The sequence below is a fragment of the Mirounga angustirostris genome, unplaced genomic scaffold (genome assembly GCF_029215605.1).
Source record: "Mirounga angustirostris isolate CCGP_5_RB_7025 unplaced genomic scaffold, mMirAng1.0.hap1 SCAF_15, whole genome shotgun sequence".
In the NCBI taxonomy this organism is placed as follows: Eukaryota; Metazoa; Chordata; class Mammalia; order Carnivora; family Phocidae; genus Mirounga; species Mirounga angustirostris.
This window is the reverse complement of record NW_026991723.1, coordinates 56,260,789-56,279,604: the sequence shown is the minus strand read 5'-3', so window position 1 is coordinate 56,279,604 and position 18,816 is coordinate 56,260,789. Positions and strand designations below refer to the sequence as shown.

The 18,816-nt window shown below is 39.4% G+C and overlaps 1 protein-coding gene across 2 annotated transcripts in view; it reads left to right on the top strand.

Annotated features, from left to right (window-relative positions):
* APTX (aprataxin) overlaps window positions 1-18,816 on the top strand; it is a 76,822-nt gene that overhangs the window by 45,425 nt on the left and 12,581 nt on the right. The window contains exon 11 of one of the 2 annotated variants that reach the window (XM_064579379.1): window positions 8,091-15,415. The exons of the other annotated variant lie outside the window; for it this stretch is intronic. The gene's annotated coding sequence lies outside the window, so the exon portion shown is untranslated. Of the gene's footprint in view, window positions 1-8,090; window positions 15,416-18,816 lie in introns of those variants that run through there. 2 annotated transcript variants of the gene reach the window in all.

Sequence of the window (18,816 nt, the reverse complement as noted above, 5' to 3'; positions counted from 1 at the left end):
ACATGGTAAAGAGGGAGGGAGGAGAAATATGAAAAAAGATACATGAGGTAAACATTTGGGGAAGACTTTGAGGTATTTGGGAAGTGGGAGCTTTGGAGTGGTCTGGAAAACTGCGGACCAGAGGAAGGGAATTTGGAGAACGGTTTTCTCTCTGGATAGGAACTAGATCTCTTTAATGGTTTTTGATAAATGTGAGCAAAGGTTACATACTTCACTTTTTTTTTTTTTTAATTTTGATTTCTGTTCTTAATTCCATTTCTCATGTTTTGCATTGTGTATTTCTTTTCTTAATTACATTTGCTAGATGTTTCCTTATATTTATTATTAAGTGTTATTTTTCAAAAAGTAATTCTTGGATTTGTTACTTTCATGATTCTCTTTATAATTTGTTTTTGCTTTATTTCTTTTCTCTTTATTTTTTTCCTAAATTTTTTGAGTCAAATACTGAGTTCATATACATTAATATTAAAACATCTCTTTTCTTTTTATTAATTGAATTTTTTAAATGGCAAAAATATATAAGACTGTGAACTGAATGCTGGGTTGGACCTGAGACTTACGGAGATGACCTTGGCTGTTGATAACAAGGAAATATTTAATCTAATTTCAACACCTGAACCATCATTGTGTCTCTCAGAGAAGGCATATGTTCAAGATGGTAAAGTGGAAATAGCATGTTATATGTAGGATAAGTTTTTTTTTTTTTAAAGATTTTATTTATTTATTTGACAGAGAGACACAGCGAGAGAGGGAACACAAGCAGGGGGAGTGGGAGAGGGAGAAGCAGGCTTCCCGCAGAGCAGGGAGCCCGATGCGGGGCTCGATGCGGGGCTCGATGCGGGGCTCGATGTCGGGCTTGATCCCAGGACGCTGGGATCATGACCTGAGCTGAAGGCAGACGCTTAACGACTGAGCCACCCAGGCGCCCCCTAGGATAAGTTTTTGTTCCTTGTATGTTTCACAAATATTTTTTCTTCCTGTCTTCTTATAAATGAGTAATTGTGTTAGGGTGTTCTCATTTCTTTTCGCCTTACCTGCACCACAACCATGAAACAGTAAGATCCGAGCAAGGATCTGCCATTAGTATTTTATCTTATTTATTTAAAAATTTTTTTAGGAGATTTATTTATTTATTTATTTTTTAAATGATTTTTTAAAAAAGTATTTATTTATTTATTTGAGAGAGAGAGAGAGAGAGAGAGAGAGAAACAGCATGAGAGGGGATAGGGTCAGAGGGAGAAGCAGGCTCCCCGCTGAGCCGGGAGCCCGATGCGGGACTCGATCCCAGGACTCCGGGATCATGACCTGAGCCGAAGGCAGTCACTTAACCAACTGAGCCACCCAGGCGCCCGAGATTTTTTTATTTTTAAGTAATCCGTACACCCAGCATGGGGCTCAAACTCATGATGCCGAGATCAAGAGTCACATGCTCTACCAACTGAACCAGCCAGGTGCCCCCATTAGTCTTTTATATTTAGTATGATTTTTTTTATTATTATTTTTTTAAGTAGTCTCCATGCCCAGCATGGGACCCAGCGTGCTTGAACTCATGACCCTGAGATCAAGACCTGAGCTGAGACCAAGAGTCAGATGCTTAACCAACTGAGCCACCCAGGCTCTCCTATTTAGTATGATTTTAAACTTCAACATTATCTTTTTAAGATAGGAATTCACATTTCAACTTCATTTGTACAACAAAACATTTTGTCCCCAGTTAAAGGATTTTTAGTTTTAATGAAGTACAGCTTATTTTTTTTTTCATGGATTATGCCTTTGGTGTTGTAAAGTCATCACCAAACCCAAGGTCACCTAGATTTTATCTCATGTTGTCTTCTAGGTGTTTTATAGTTTTGTATTTTACATTTAGGTCTATGATCTGCTCTGAATTAATTTTTTTGGAAAGTGTAAGTCTGTGTCTAGATTCATTTATTTTTTTCCTTTTTTTAAAGATTTTATTTATTTATTTGACAGAGAGAGACAGCTAGAGAGGGAACACAAGCAGGGGGAGTGGGAGAGGGAGAAGCAGGCTTCTGCTGAGCAGGGAGCCCGATGTGGGGCTCGATCCCAGGACCCGGGGATCATGACCTGAGCCCAAGGCAGACGCTTAACGACTGAGCCACCCAGGCGCCCCCCCCCCCCTTTTTTTCATGTGAATATCTAGTTAAAAGATTTTTTTTTATTTTTTTTAAATTTTTAAAATTTATTTGACAGAGAGAGACACAGCGAGAGAGGGAACACAAGCAGGGGGAGTGGGAGAGGGAGAAGCAGGCTCCCCGCAGAGCAGGGAGCCCGATGCGGGACTCGATCCCAGGACTCTGGGATCATGACCTGAGCTGAAGGCAGTCGCTTAACCAACTGAGCCACCCAGGCGCCTTCTAGTTAAAAGATTTTTAAGCATTACCTGATGAGGTAATTTTTTTATATGAAGTTTCTCTTTCTTCCTTCCCACCCAATGTCTCCTTCCCTATAATGAGAATCTGTGATTAAAGAAAAGAATTTCAAGGGCAAAGCATAAAACTGCTAACAGAAGGCCATGCAATTTAGACTACAGTGTGACATTTCTACTTCTTGTCCAACTATTTGTTTTTTTTTCCCTCTGACACCTGTGGGGGGTGGGAGGGGTGGGATGCATTCCTTGGGCTGGATGTGCCAAACGGCTTCCAATGCCAGTGTAACCATCAGTAGTGTTCCCTTATCTCCTGTCTGTGCCTGCTTGTCAGTTCACAGGCACCATGGAATAGGAGCGGAATAGGAGCAGTGTTCAGAAAACCATGCATTTGTCTTGGTATCATAATCCCAAACTCTCTTCAAGATTTGGGGGAAAATGAACATGGGCAGCTACCACCGATGGTTAAGTGTGAAAAGTCAGTTCTTTGTAGAAGGTGTGGTTGAATTATCATAATTTGGAAAGAATTTGTCACAGTGTGTGATCTGCCCAGAGGGACTCTCCAAAACACCACAAAATCCTCCAGGAAATCTTCATCTTTTTGAAACTCCAGTGTGCATTTCCAGGAGTCTGGCTGACCTGCTGAGCACAGTGTTCTAGTTTGTTTTTCAGTTACTGGTGGTGGCAGGAACACCAGAGGGGCATCTACTTTTTGAGAAAGAGATGGGAACTCATTGGTGAAAGGGAGATGGGCATAGAGAGCATCAGGCTTGCCCAGGCATGTTGGTGAGTAGTGTGGACAGGGAGGTCTTCGGGACAAAAGGAATTCCCATGCTGGGTTTGCCATGAGAAATAGAAACTGGTCCCTTCAAGATGAGATTTTTTTCCCCACTCGTGCTGGGGCCTAGGTAATATGGTCTGCTGGGCATAGAGGCACTAAATAAACTGTACTACAGCTCCGTTTGTGCCAGCCCCCAGCCTTGGCAGGGAGGCCATGGGGTAGGTGGCTTTAGTTTCACTTTGCTTGAGGAATCTACAACTCAGCGTGGTCCTGACACAGATTAAGGTGGGGGTGGGGGATTGGAGAGTCAGAAGACAGAGCTCTTCCCTCACACCCAGGTGCCTCCTCCTGTATCCACACATAACATCTCCCTTAACCTGGTTCCGGAGCCTTGAATTTCAGTCAAGGTGTGTTAGCAGGCAAGTTGAGAATGACCAAGCCTGGCTGAGGTGAAGGCAGTAACTCACATGGCTGGGACATGTTTTGTTATTCTTTCTTTAGTCCCCTTCATAAAAGTAGCTGAGATACCATCTGCGCTGCAGGGTTACATGAAGTAATGAGGGTAGAGCACTTGGTAGAAGGTCACTAAATAACTATGATGATTATGGCAAAGAGTTGTTTTCAAAGGAAACCTAATGGTGGACTTGATTCAGTCTATTCATAGAGATTCTTGTTTGTTTGATGACATAAGGAACTATACAACAAAGAACAGTCTTAAGAAAAGATTAATTTTGGTAGATGCCAAATATACCCTACGACCAAATAACACGTCCTTGACAAAACAAGTTATTTTGAATGCAGAAGAATATCAAGAAAAATAACAGTCCCTCTTCTAAAGATGAGAGCTTGCAGCAGTAGTTTCTACATTAATTAATAAACTATTAAATTTTTAAGTGGGACAATAATCTGGTAAGTGAAGATTTTAGGTGAATTCACTTCACAAGTGTTTGGAGCTATAGTCCACTTCGAGATTAAACTCCCTGTCATTTGGCCAGGTGCAGATGAACTCATTTGTTATGCCTGTATGAAATGTGAACATTTTGTATGATTATGGACACTTGTCATTATTATAGTATCCACCCTCTGGGTTCTTTCTTATGGGAAGGTTTTCTTTCTGTTCTATCCTCATAAAACCTGTGAGACTTTAAACCAATGTGACTAATAGCAAAGATGGTCAGCAGGGCATCTCCTTCTATGGCTCATTGCTTTCTGGATGGGGCTATTCTATACCCATGAAATAATTGTATTTTGCACATTATCTGCTCCTTATTTAAAACCTGAAGAGGAGTTGTCCAAAAGAAAAGTGAAGACCTTTAAAGATGAACAATGCTGGTAGGCTCTTGGCTCACAGTCATGTTTGTGGGCTAGCCTAATAGGACTTTGTATTATAGTTAAAAGTGTTTCGGAATTGCTTTTTAGTTTCTCATTTCTTGAGAGAGAAAAACCTAATTTTTGTCCTTTTAACAGAATTACCTAATTGCACAGTCATTTTCAACCATACAAAAGCCAACATTAAAAATGAGCCACCGGGAATAATTATGACTCAGAAGAGGTAAATGATCTGATACGTAGTTCCTGTGCTTGAGGGATTTAATTTGACATCAACAGAAAAAGGATTTTTCTGAAGAAAAAAAGTCTTATCATTTAATCCACAATGTATTTAACTATAGACATTCTATTAATAATTCATTTAATGTTTTTCTGATTCATGTGGTGCTTAACAAAGGGATTACTCTAGCTCTTGCATCTCAATTCATTGTTGTATGATTCTTTAATATTAATTTTCATTGATTAGTGAGATAAATACAATAATTATAGTAAGATTTTAGTATGGGCATATCAAAATTGGACATCTCCAGTAGTTAAAAAAAATAAGTAAGGACATATGGGAATTGAACAATGTGGTAAGTTAACTTTGTGTGTGTGTGCGCCTACACCTATGTATGCACATGCACTCTTTTTTTTTTTTTTTAAAGATTTTCTTTATTTACTTGCCAGAGAGATGGAGAGCACAAGCAGGGGGAGTGGCAGGCAGAGGGAGAGGGAGAAGCAGGCTCCCCGCTGAGCAGGGGGCCCGATGTAGGGCTCGATCCCAGGACCCTGTGATCATGACCTGAGCCAAAGGTAGCCTCTTAATGGACTGAGCCACCCAGGCGCCCCTGCACATGCACTCTTGAATATAGGAGAAAGACCTTATTTCCTTTGAATAGAGAAGAAACACTTTATTCTCCATATATTCATGGAACATTTCAAATAGTTGATCCCATATTTGACCACAAAGAAAATTTTGGTATGTCTTTGTATTGTTTTACTTTTTGCAATAATCATATATTACTTTCATAATGCAAACAACAGCAAAATAAATAAATTTAAAAAATGTGTTTGCTCTATTTCTGATGTCTACAATAATGTTTGGGACATATTAGGGACCTAATAAATACTGGCTACATAAATAAACAAATGGATTTTAACATTTGTAGAGTACCTACTATGTGCCAGGCAGAGAACAGGGGGTATTGCCCTATAGCTGTGTGGTTTAAAGCCATTTGAGTAAAATGGATTTTGGTATATCACAGAACAAACCATGTGCCCTCAAACATAAGTAACAGATAACAAGTCTGCAGTCATTCCTTTAGCCCATGACCTGGGTTATACTTGTTCTCCAACTGCACTGTCAGGGCTTCTGCTGAATTGGTTTATTTAATACTTTTGATGTACAGGTATACATTTCCCATACTTCAGGTGATAATTTAAAGAGTGAGGGAGGAGTGATAAGGGCATATGGAGTAGGGAAAGCTTTCTGACATTGAACATGCTGACTGCACTGGGTAACTGACGTCCTTTCCAGCTTTACCAAGAATAATTCTGCTATCTCTAAGCACTCTGGCTCTTTGGTTTGTTTACTTACGATGATTTTTTACTTGTTATCTGGAAATAGGTTCTTTTTCATTTAAAAAATTTTTTATTTAAAAATATTTCTTTCCGGGATACCTGGGTGGCTTAGTCGGTTAAGCATCTGCCTTCAGCTCAAGTCATGATCCTGGGGTCTTGGGATTGAGCCCCTCATCGGGCTCCCTGCTCTGTGGGGAGCCTGCTTCTCCTCCCTCTGCCTGCCGCTCCCCCTGCTTGTGCTCTCTCGCGCTCTCTTTCTCTGACAAATAAATAAAATCTTTAAAAAAATACATTTCTTTCCTCTTTTCAAAATGTTGGCTTAGTTGATGGAGTTGAGTTTTTGCTGTAATTGCTGACTTAGTTAATTGTTAATTGCTGGAATACTAGTCACTATTGTGTGTATTCACTTTCTTAGACATTTTCTTTTTTTCTTAGACATTTACAATCAAGGGAAAGGAAGAGCTTATAATTGGATTATTCACTTGTTTCTTATTAGGCATTTGTGTACAGTTTGGAAATGTTTGCTGCCCATAGGCAAAATTAGCATCAATATTACAGGTATTACATTTTTCCACCCTAATAATGTGTTATGAATCTCCTTTTTAAAAAAGATTTTATTTATTTATTTGAGAAAGAGAGCAAGCGTGTGCGTGCATGAGCGCACAAGCAAGTGGTGGGGGAAGGAGCACAGGGGGAGGGAGAAGGAGGGGGAAAGAATCTCAAGCAGACTCCATGCTGAGCGCGGAGCCGGATGCTAGGCTTGACCTCAGGGCTCTGAGATCGTGACTTGAGCTGAAACCAAGAGTCAGATGCTTAACCGACTGAGTCATCCAGTTGTCCCTGTGTTGTGCATCTTAATTAATGGTAAACAGAATAATAGGGCATGTATGTGTTTTTTTTCTCCTTTTTTTTTTTTTTTTAAACTCAGTTATTGAGAGCTTAGTATGTGCTGGGCACTGAACAAAGCACTTTAATCCAAAGAAATTAAAATTTCTTTTAATCCTCACAACAATCTAATGAACAGGTGTGCTGAAGAAACCAAAGCTAAATGAAGATAAATAATAAAACTAGTAACAGAAATTCTTCCTGGATCAAAGTCCATCCATGCTCTTTACCACTCTGTTAAACTTTTCCTGTCTTTTGCATGGTCATATTCTGAAACTTGCCTTCTTCTAGAACGTCTTCATTTTAGAATATTCAAGTAAAACTCAAGTATCCTGATCCCTGACTCCAGCCTCCAGCTTTTCCATAGCTTCATTTCCACTATATCTGTTTTTCACCATTGTCTAGATTTTCAATTTCTTGGTCCTTCCACTTCCTCCCAGTTTAGTAGCCCCATCTTAAGCTTGCTTTCTTCTCCATGAACCTCATGTTTGCTCATCTAAAATATTCTCCCACAAATACCCCTTTTACTTCTCTTCTATACTAAACTCACTGTACTATATCCCAACCCTGGATTGATGCCTCAGTTTGCTTTCTTTGCTCTTATCTTCACATTAACTCATCAGGGGCACCTGGGTGGCTTAGTCAGTTAAGCTCTGACTCTTGATTTCTGCTCAGATCATGATCTCAGAGTCATGAGATCAAGCCCTGTGTTGGGCTCCATGCTTAGCACGGAGTTTGCTTGTCCCTCTCCCTCTGCTTCTCACATTGCTTGTGCATGCGCACGCCTTCTCTCAAATAAATAAAATCTTAAAAATAAAAAGATTAGCTAATCAAGGCTAGGGGAAAAAATCAGTAGACCTTATAATAAACCTTGCAGATGGGTACCATACACATTTATGGCTTAAACTCTTGCCGGGCTCTCCTTTCATTCTGTGGCATTGCTGTTTTCAGGTTCCTTCTGTTTTGTCTTCAACAATAGTGTCATGTCAATACCACTGTCCTTAAGTTCTCACTTTCCTTACTCTTAGCTAGGTTTTCTCCTGCTTCATCAAACAAATTGAGGCTGTGAAGCATTATTTTGCTTGACTTTCCATCCCCTCACTGCCACTTACCTATATACATACCATTCTTGACTTTCTTCCATAGGATAAAGGGAACTCCTTCCTGTTCAAATCCAACTCCTCACCTTGACCTCAAGTCCAAGATGGAAGCATCTGTGTTCTGGGCAGGAGGATGGAGGAAAAGATGAAGGGGATTAAGGACTCACATACACTCTCTGAAGAAGTTTCCTGGAATCTCCTCCATGACACTTCTTTTTGTATTATCATGGCCAGAATTCAGCCACAAGCCACAGGTGACCAAGCTTTAAGGGAGGCTGTGAAGTATAACCTTTATTTATTTTGGGCAAATCCATGCCCAACTAAAATTTTTATTAGTACAGAAGCAGCACAGAATGAAAATTAGAGATACTGAACAGTCTCTGTGGTCTCTGCCAGTGTTCTTTTGCACATGAAAAAAATTGAGTTGCCTTTCTCTTATTTTTACTTACATTGCAAATATTTTACAAATTTAGACCTTTTAACCTTTTAATTTTGTTTATGCTATCTCTCATGATACAGAGGTTTAAAATTATTATGTGGCCAAAACATGCATTCCTTTTTTAAAAAAACTCATTGCTTCTGGATTTCATATTTTGCTTAAGTAGGCCTTCCTTATCCATATGTTCTCATATTTTCTTTTGGTACTTTTATACTTTGTTTTTTTTTACTTTAGGTCTTCATTATATCTGGTATTTAAGTTTTGATTCAGTGTGACATAGGGTCTATCTATATTTTTTCAATTTTTATTTTGTTAACTCCAACTCATTTTAAACTAGCCTTCATTCTCATTCACTCGAAGCGCCACATTTATGGTGAACTAAATGTTACTACGTACACAAGTCTGTTATGGGCTCCCTATTCCAGTTCTGTTGAACTATCACTGAACTCACACTTTAATTTTCATTACCATAGCTTTACAGAATTTCTTTTTGTAACTCTTTTTCTTCTTTTTTTCCTCCCCACTCCTCCTTTCTCTTCTCTACGTCCATTTCACGTAGCCAAGCTTGTTGGACGCTCCTGTGAGGACAAGACAAATGGACACAGGCTTCCGTCTGTTTTCTTCACTGTAGAATCTTCATCCTTTTCATACTCAGCACCCTCCCATTTCTTTGCTGCCCAGTGTCACCCCTTCCAGATCTTGCATTTTGTGGGATGCTGGCATTGGAAGGATTGCTGTTTTTGGTTGACTTTTCTTTGTGCTTCATCCTTTTAGTCCTTTGGATCTTGTGTGTGTATAAAATCTATTTCTTTTTATCACTATATTTTAAAATTTTCCCTAAGTTCTCTGAAGATGTAAAAACAATTGTTGACCTCAGCGTATGTGGATTCACCTCTTTATTTCCTTTTATTTATCTTCTTTGACTGCCTGACTGGTTTCTTCAGGAAGGATGAAGCTGTTCTCTGAGTCAGCGAGTTGCCGAAACTCAGAATCAGGTAGCACATGAATGTGACGTGGTGCTCATGGTGTCATATGGCCTTGGAAACTGCTTGCTACCTAAAGCTCTGGCTGAATTTGTCCTGGATGCAGATAATGAGGAAGTGCTGGAGTGTGGTTCAGCAGGTTGAGAAGTAGGCACACCACTCCCTAGGGCTCTATCTCCCCAGGCTCTTTGGGCTACTTTGCTGCTACCCACTTTGACTTTCTCTATGGTCATGGCCTGTCTGATCAGTGTTCTTTAACATTTTATTGGCTGTCACTTTTCCAGATGAACTTCCTATTCAACTTGTCAGAGTCTAATAAAAAAATCTCAGGATTTTGACTTGATTGCATTTAATTTATCAGCTAATGGGAGGGTTATTAACCTTTTTGACCATGTTGGATAATCAGAACAGATTCCAATGACAGGAGCTGGGATTCTAGTGGATTTTATGAGCGTGTGTATGTGTGTGTACATGCGTGTGTGTATGGAATGGTGGTGGTGGGAGATAAACATGGAGGGCTTTCCTTTACAGTGTCATTTCAGTGTGATTTTAGGGGTAAAGTAAATTTACTTGTTTGTCAGCCATCTTGAATAGAAGCTCTGATAACTTTTATGAGACAAAACAATCTATATTTAAAAAGGAATCAAGGCCAAATAAGCCAATACAGTTTGGTTTACATTAAAATGTTAATGAATGCACATAAAGTCATTGAATACACACTGAAAGGTTGCCATGGTAACAGTCATTTTCATGAAATGATTTTAGATACTGGATTCTTGAATGATGGCATGCCTTGTTATTTGCTTTAAGGCATCTTTATTGTTCTCTCTCTCTCTTTCTTTCTCTGTCTCTCCTTTCCTTGGAGGATAGAAAATGGGAAAGGGACCTGTACCTGATACAATTCTTTGATTGAAAGCAACAGAAATAAATTTTTACTCATTGAAGCAAAAAATATATTTATTGGTAGGATGAAAGGATGGTTCACAGAGTTGAAGGAAATGTGAATAGGGGGTTTTGGGGGGGTGGGGGTTCAGGAATATAGAGCAACTCTGAGAACCTGGGAAGCAGTAATCATGAGATAGCATCTTCAGGAAGAATGAGTGAACTCTTACCATTTTCAGTTTTGTGTCCCTATGTTCAAGCTTTAAATTCTAGGAAGTTTCTGATCTGCCTGGTTTGAAAGAAAAATTCTGTGTACACACACAAACACAGTTTTTTAATTTTCTTATAGAGAGGATTGTTGTAGAGAGATTCTTACAGATTATAAATCGTAACCTCTTTCAGATTATAAATCACAAGCCAGAGGTAATAGATTAGGGATGGCCGTACAAGGAATGCCAGTTTCAAAAGGAGAAAAAAATTACGCTTGAACAGTTTCATTTCTCTGTGCAGTTTTTTTTAAAAAAAGCTTGTCTTGGGCGCCTGGGTGGCTCAGATGGTTAAGCGTCTGCCTTCGGCTCAGGTCATGATCCCAGGGTCCTGGGATCGAGTCCCGCATCGGGCTCCCTGCTCTGCGGGGAGCCTGCTTCTCCCTCTCCCACTCCCCCTGCTTGTGTTCCTTCTCTCGCTGTGTCTCTCTCTGTCAAATAAATAAATAAAAATCTTTAAAAAAAAAAAAAAAAAAAGCTTGTCTTTCTCTGGGATTTTCTTTTACCCTCCATGTACCTATGTTTTCCTACTGTCATATCTTGCTTTTCTTCATTTTTTAATTTTTATCAGTGAATTTCATTCATGAGTATGTTCTGCTTTATTATTTTCTCTTCCAAGTCCACTGTGGCACCTCCCCTACCCCTTCCTCCCTCCCAGAAATGTGACACATTTCTAGATCCTACTTTCCCCCTTCCTTCTATTTCCTTAGTGTCCTGTATTTATGACTAGATAAGTATGAAAACAGAAATGTTACTGTATAATTATTTTTTATAAGATTTTAAAGTAATCTCTACACCCAGTATGGGGCTTGAACCCACAACCCAAAGGTCAAGAGTCTCATGCTCTACTGGCTGAGCTGGCCAAGCACCATGAAATGTTACTGTATTATTGGTTAATACTGAGTTCATGTTACCTTTGAAAGATTGCATTATTGTTCCCATTTCTCCAACCCTCCCTGGGTGTCAAACCTTTGTCAGGTGACTTTGTGGTTCCTCTTGCTAGAGATGAAGTATATTTTTCTGTCCCACTGATGTTGGGATGGGCCATGTGATTTGCTTTGGCCAATGAGATGTTAGTAAACATGATGACAACAAAGGCTTCAAATATGCTGACATGTTTTGGCTTGCCCTCCTGTGCTTCTGCATTGCCATAAACATATCCTGGTTCTTCTCTAGTCCCAGAAGAATGATGACATGTGGAGCAGAGCTGTCCCAACCAACCCACACACCCACAGTATAAGGCTGAGCTAGCTGTCCCAGCAGACCTGCAGATTTATGAACATGAGAATAAATAATTCTTGTTGCATGCTCCTTGGTTTTGTGGTAATCATCAGCAGCATTTTTGTGGTAGAGTTAACTGATACATTACTTTTCCAGTGAATATATTTTCATTTAAACGGGAGTACTCTGGAGTTCATGCCTTCATCCATGTGCATGATTATAGAGATTCATGCATGGTAGGGTGAAAATGCTAGGCAGAAGGTATCTTGTGGGATCCCCTTAGTGTGTGTACACCAGGAGGCAAAACCCTACTAAATGCATATTGGTTTCATACACTTAATGATCACTGTTTTTGTTAGAAAAGTGAAGTAGATTCTGAAAAGCCTTTATAACACAGTATAGGTATCCAGAATTCTTTCCTAGCTAAGTACATTTTCATCGTAATACTGGTTAGAGAGTGACTCTGGTTATTATAAGCTTCCCAGGGCTTTGATGGGCTCTTTAAACTGTTTAATATGGTATCTAAAAAAATATGGTATCCAGCAGATTTCTAGGCAGAAGTTTTCCAAGGAGAAAGTCATCAACACTTTTCTGGAAGTTGCTCTGTCTAAGAGATTGACTCTAAGGTCAAAAATCTAGGTTTTTAAATTTTTTAATTTTTTTGTCTATAAAACAAATCAGTGTTTATTTGATTAACTCATATTAAATAGGAGTCCTCTTATTTGTATTGATGATAGCAGGGTCCTCACCAACTTGGTTCCTGTCCTTTCTCCTTATCCCAGGTTGATTAAATTTTTTAATAAGCAAGAAAGTAGTTTCCATTTCTTCTGCTATTGAGAAAATGGGGTTTATCTTTATAGTGGCAAGCACTGCTCTCACTAATATAGAGTAACATAGTCCTACCCCAGGAAGGCAGCCTGTGGAAACAGTTCACCTCCACTGGGGTGTGTGGGTGTGTGTGTGAAGTCTGATTACCACTAAAACATGGACAAATGGATCATTTTGGCATAGTCCCTATTGTCCAGATGACTAGGATCCTGAAACAAGCCCCGTTCTCCAAGTTTGAGTATCACAGAGTCACTGGTTTTGGCCTTAAGTGGGGTCTCAGTGGGCCTGGATGGACTTCAGTTGTACAGCTCTTGAGCTTTCCTGGAAACTGATTGAAATCTTCCTTTATGTCTTACAGCATAGTTTTGTAATTTTCTCTCAATGTATATCCTCCACATTTCTTAAGTTTATTCATAGTGATGATTCTTCATATGTAAAGAGATCCTTTTGCTGTTGGAGTGGGATTTAAATTTTTCATCACATTTTTGACTTTTTGCTAACATATAGGAAAGTTAGTAATTTGGGTAATTTATTTCATAACTAGCCCCTTAATGAATATTCTGATGAGTTCTGATTAGTTGATATCCTGAAGTTTTTAGATAGACTTTCATGTGATAATTCTTTCTCCTTGCTGATAGTTATACTTGTTTCTTTTTATTGCCTTCTCACTATCCCCATTTGCCAGAATATTCAAGGAACTGTTAAATAATAGCTGTAATATTGTCTTGATCTTGATCTCTCTTGATCCTAAAACTTATATCTGTATTTATAAGGGCCTTAATTTCTTATTCTCTGATTTTCTATTCAGGCGTGTGTGTATGTATTAAAGATTTTTTAAAAAATTTTATTTATTTGACAGAGAGAGAGGGTACAAGCACTGGGAGCAGCAGGCTGAGGGAGAAGCAGGCTCCCTGCTGAGCTTCCTGTGGGGCTCCATCCCAGGACCCTGAGATCATGACCTCAGCTGAAGGCGGATGCTTAACCAACTGAGCCACCCGGGTGCCCCTATTTTAAAGATTTTTATATTTAAGTAATTTATATACCCAGTGTGGAGCTTGAACCCACAACCCCAAGATAAAGAGTCGCAAGCTCCACTGACTGAGCCAGCCAGGTACTTCAGGCAGATATATATTTTGTTAAATGAAGGAAATTGTTCCCTAAGTTTAATGCTCTGTAATGGATTATTAGAGCATGGAAATTATCTGTACCATGAAAATGTGTTATTTTCAAATTATGTCAACTGGGGTATGGAAGAAAATCACATAAATCCTTCTTTAGAAAGAAAACATTATAAGAACAGAAATATGTATTTTTACTTTAAGAACAGAAGTCAACTTATCAGTAAAATACTTGTTAGCTAAATTTTGAATGTTCAAGAAAAGTCTCCAAGACAAATGCATTTGCTTTGGTTGAACTAACTGTTCTGCAGCTTCTGACACCCAAGGAGAAGATAAGAATTTTCCTAGTACTAAAAAATCTCTTCCTTTCCTGTAGCACACAATAAACCCTTTGTTAATTTACTGTCTCTAACACTTATGAAATATTGTTTAAACAAATTATATTATTTTAATAGTGGTTTTTATTAAGAAGATTAATGAATGGCTCAAACATTGTTGTTGTAAATGATCACAGTAAACTTCTAAGACCTTCCTTAAAGACTGATCTTAATCAACATTTATATAAAAACACACACCTGATTTCTTCTATCTTAGTAAATAAGAAAAGATAAAAATTCTTGACAGTTTTGCCCCCTGAAACTTAAACACAATGCAATAAGTAATGGGGTGAGATAGTAACATGGTCAGGGATAACCCCAAATTGCAACGGAAACCAAACTCACTAAGGCAATATACAAAGTGGACTTAATAAACTTATTTAGCACATACTATGTCAAGAAGTAAGCAAGAACTATATGCAGTGGATGAATAACTGAACTCTACCTCTGAATCTAATGGTACACTATATGTTAATTAACTCAATTTAAATATAATAAAATTAAAAAAAAAAGAATTATTCAAGAACTTCTGAGATATGTGCATCTTCGCACTTTCCTCAGCCCTATGCTCTTCACTCCCTCTTCTCTGCCACCCCTCCCTTGAGAATCCCGCTCAGGGAGGAAGCCACTCAGCCTAATCTCCCATTAACTAATTTCCTCAACTTCCTTCTTTTGCTTCACCTTCATTTGCTCTCCCCAGCTTTAAGCTTGAAGGCAGTTCAAGCAGTTGGGGCTGCTCGCATTTAGCTATAAGATGTTGAATTAGAAGAAAAGAGCTAGAGTAGAGGCTATTAGGTTTAAGAGTGTTTTTCGGTGGACATAGGGCAAGCTTATTTTTTCCCCCTACTGGTATCCTATGAAGTTCTTCCCTACTCTTCTTTTTTTTAGCACGATGTGTATAGTCAGAGCAGCCGCAAGGCTGGGAAGGCTGGAAAGGCTGGGAAGGGCTTGGTTCGCCCAAACAGCTTTTCTCCCATCATTGAAATTCTCCTCACATATCAGTCTGGTTATTTTCTTATACATTTGCACAAGGCATCTATGGCATGAGTCACAGTAAGAAACTCATAATAAGAATGTGCCAGATTGCAAAATAGATTTCCTTTCCCCTTCTAATGGCAGATTCAAGATTTTAAAATTGCAGTGATTTAGTAGGCTTAAGAGTATGTTTTTTGAGGGGCGCCTGGGTGGCTCAGTCGTTAAGCGTCTGCCTTCGGCTCAGGTCATGATCCCGGCGTTCAGGTCATGATCCCGGGGTTCAGGTCATGATCCCGGGGTCCTGGGATCGAGCCCCACATTGGGCTCCCTGCTCAGCTGGGAGCCTGCTTCTCCCTCTCCTGCTCCCCCTGCTTGTGTTCCCTCTCTGGCTGTGTCTCTCTCTGTCAAATAAATAAATAAAATCTTAAAAAAAAAAGTATGTTTTTTGAAGCCCCATACTTTTTTTTGCTAATATAAACTGCATTTTTGTCTATAACAATTAACTAAATCTGTCATTTAATTGTTATTCTCAAGTTTAAAACAGTTGCCCCTACAGAGCTCTACTCTTCAAATTTAAAACGAATTTCATCATAAATAATCTCACACCACAAATAAGTATCACAAGCACAGGCAGCACCTGCAACTTTACTGTTTGTGTGTGTGCTGTGTGTATCTGCTGCGGGGCTCGATCCCAGGACCCCGGGATCATGACCTGAGCCGAAGGCAGACGCTTAACGACTGAGCCACGCAGCCGCCCTGTGTGTATATGTTGAGTGTGTGTTGTGTGTGTGGTTTGTATGGCATGGGTGTCTGTGGTATATGTGGGTGCAAGTAATGGGTATGTGGTTTGTGTGTTGGGTATATATATGTTATGTATATGTGTGTGGTATGTGTGTGTTATTTATGGTGCATTGTTTTGTAATGAATAAGTGCGCTATGGTGTGTGAGTGGAGTGTGTGGTATGTGTGTGGTGTGTGGGTTATGTGTGTGTGTGTGGTGTGCACTGTGTGTGGTGTGAATGTGTTTGCTTGTGGTGTGTGGTGTTTGTGTAGTTTGTGTATGTGTTTGATGTTTATGTGATAAATATGTGGGGTGTGTGTGTGGTATTTTGCAGGGATTTGAGACCCAGAGCTTAAAATTTTTGGTTTAAGCGCATCTCTGCATTGAGATCAATTGGCAGAGTCTTTACAATTATTTCATCTCTTCAGAAATCTTTTAGAAGGTATTTTTGTAAGCTTAAAGTGTTTTGTTTTTTAGGAGGAAACTTCAAATACTATAAACTAGATGAAAGTGAAAGTGATTGCTGCGTTACTATAATTTTAGCTGGCGATATGGTTTAATTTAGCAAATAAAACCGCTTGTATTCAGAGTTATTATACTCAGAGCTTCAAGAGGACCCATCTCTGCCTCTGTTGTGTAAATCCACCCTGGTCAGTTGGAACCATTGCATGGGATGATGTGCCTCATTTTGACATTTCTATCAATGGCTCTGTGCCATCCTGTGGGAGACCGCGTAGCCTAGAGACTGAGAGTGGGAGTTCTTGAGTCAGAACACTTGGGTCTAAATGCTGGCTCTATCAACTAGGTGAGGGCTTAACCTTGATGAGTTTCCTCATCTGTGAAATGGGATAATAGTTGTATTTATCTCGCAGGGCTTTTGAGAGGCTTATATGAGATGGTGCTGTAACATTGTGCTTGGAATATGGTAAGTAGGTATGAACATGTGTGTTGAGGATGGAGGGGATCTTGTATGGATATGGCTGTGTCATATGGAGGGGAGTGGAAGCTGTTAGTAGATGATTTCTTCCAAGATTTATTGTGAATGTATTCCATTTAGTCTGCCTATACCTGTTAGATTTATGAAGGATCTCTTAGTTCTTGCATCAGTGTAGCCTGATTTTTTAGTGGGGTTAATAATGCCTCTCTTAATGAATAACCACAAGGGGTTTTAAAAATGTTATTGGTTCTAGGTCTGGTCCAGTGTTAGGGCAAAGGTCCTTTGAGCAAAAGTTCTCTCTCTCACATGTTGAAACTGCCCTTACCATCTGTTCCCTGCTCTGGGATAGGTAAATGTCTCGGCAAAGGAGACCTGTACTCCGAGAGCATAAAAAACCCCTACAAAGACCTTGGCATATTATATAAGTCACTCTGACTAACATGTAGTCATTTAGCACAATTTTCAGAGGAAACCTCACATTTTGTCCTTGCTATTTCTGGGCCCCTATATAGACATTAATGTCTGAGCAAAGTATCCATTAGAGGGCTCTGGGTGCTGAAACAGACTGTGGATGCGGGATGTCTACCATTTTTATTCGATTGAGCTTGTCCATCTTGTTGAATGAGGAGGATCTCAAGGCTCTCTCTTGGTGTGAGGAATGCAAATCGTGGAATTGGAGCATATGGGGAGTGGTGGGGAAATACTTACAGAAATCCAAAACCTTGCACTTGTCTAGTACTGTGGTCACTGCCAAAGAGTTTTGTGAAGACGTGGAGGGCCCAGCCAGCTGGAAAGATGCCAGCGGGGACAACTGCTATATCCACCATGCCGACATCTACTTCTGCCACTGGCCTTCATGGTTAGTGCTGGTTTTTAACGTCTCTGCTGGACTTTTGGCTGACGGTCAAGAATTAACAGTGAGGGGGCAGTCCTGCCAGGTTTCTATCAGAACTTAGCTCTCTCTTTCTTTTCCCCTCTCTTGTCTCTCTAACCTTAGTCTGGGGCCCACAGGTAGATGAAAGGGATGTCTTTAGTGTCCCCACCTGTAGTCCTCAATCAGTGTTAATGACAGTCATCTACTGCACCCGTTCCTTTAATCCCAGATTTATCCCACCTCCCCTTAACCCCATCCACCCTGCCAAGAGGTGGGGGTTTATTTCTCCAGCAAGATTTGGATCAATACCTTCACCTTTCTTCAAGGTTGTCCTCGGACATCATCAAATTATTTTCTCGCCCTTAATTCGCTCTCTCTCTCCACCAGTTTTTCCAGGAGAATTTTATTGGAGAAGGTTTCAGCCTTTCCAGATTTTCTCCTGCTAAACTTTGTGTCAGGCTTAGCTGTGCCTGTGTACCCTCCCTATCCAGCTCACTAAGTCAGTTTCTCTTTTTTATGCAGATAACTCCTCTCTCACTTCTAACAAATCCTTGTCCATTTTTTTTTAAATTTTTTTATTCTTATGTTAATCCCCTTACATTACAACATTAGTTTTAGCCTTGTCCACTTTTTGAAAGGGAGATGACAGTTTTCTCTACACCTTAGCTTATTCACTTGTAACCAAAATGTGGTTTTGCTCTTGATCAATCAATAAAGAAATCAGTACATTTAGAATGTTATCGAGCAAATATATTAAGCTCTGCCCTTTGATATGTGCTTGAGGACATATGAAGGGCTATTATAAATAGGCTTGCTTTCAAGAATTTTAGTCATGTTAGAGAAACAATATTAACATCCATGTATCAATAAATGAGTATGTATGCATTAATCTTTATAGTCTGCCTACACCAAGGAATTAAGGCAGTTTATAATAAAAGATAGCTAGTTCTATAGGATGTTACAATAATCATGAATGATCAAGAGCATGTAATAGATAATTAGAAAGGAAACCCAATTTAAGTTAAGTTGTTGGACATGAGTACAAATTTAGAATTGGGCTTCCTGGAAATTAAAAAAGAGAAACATGAATTA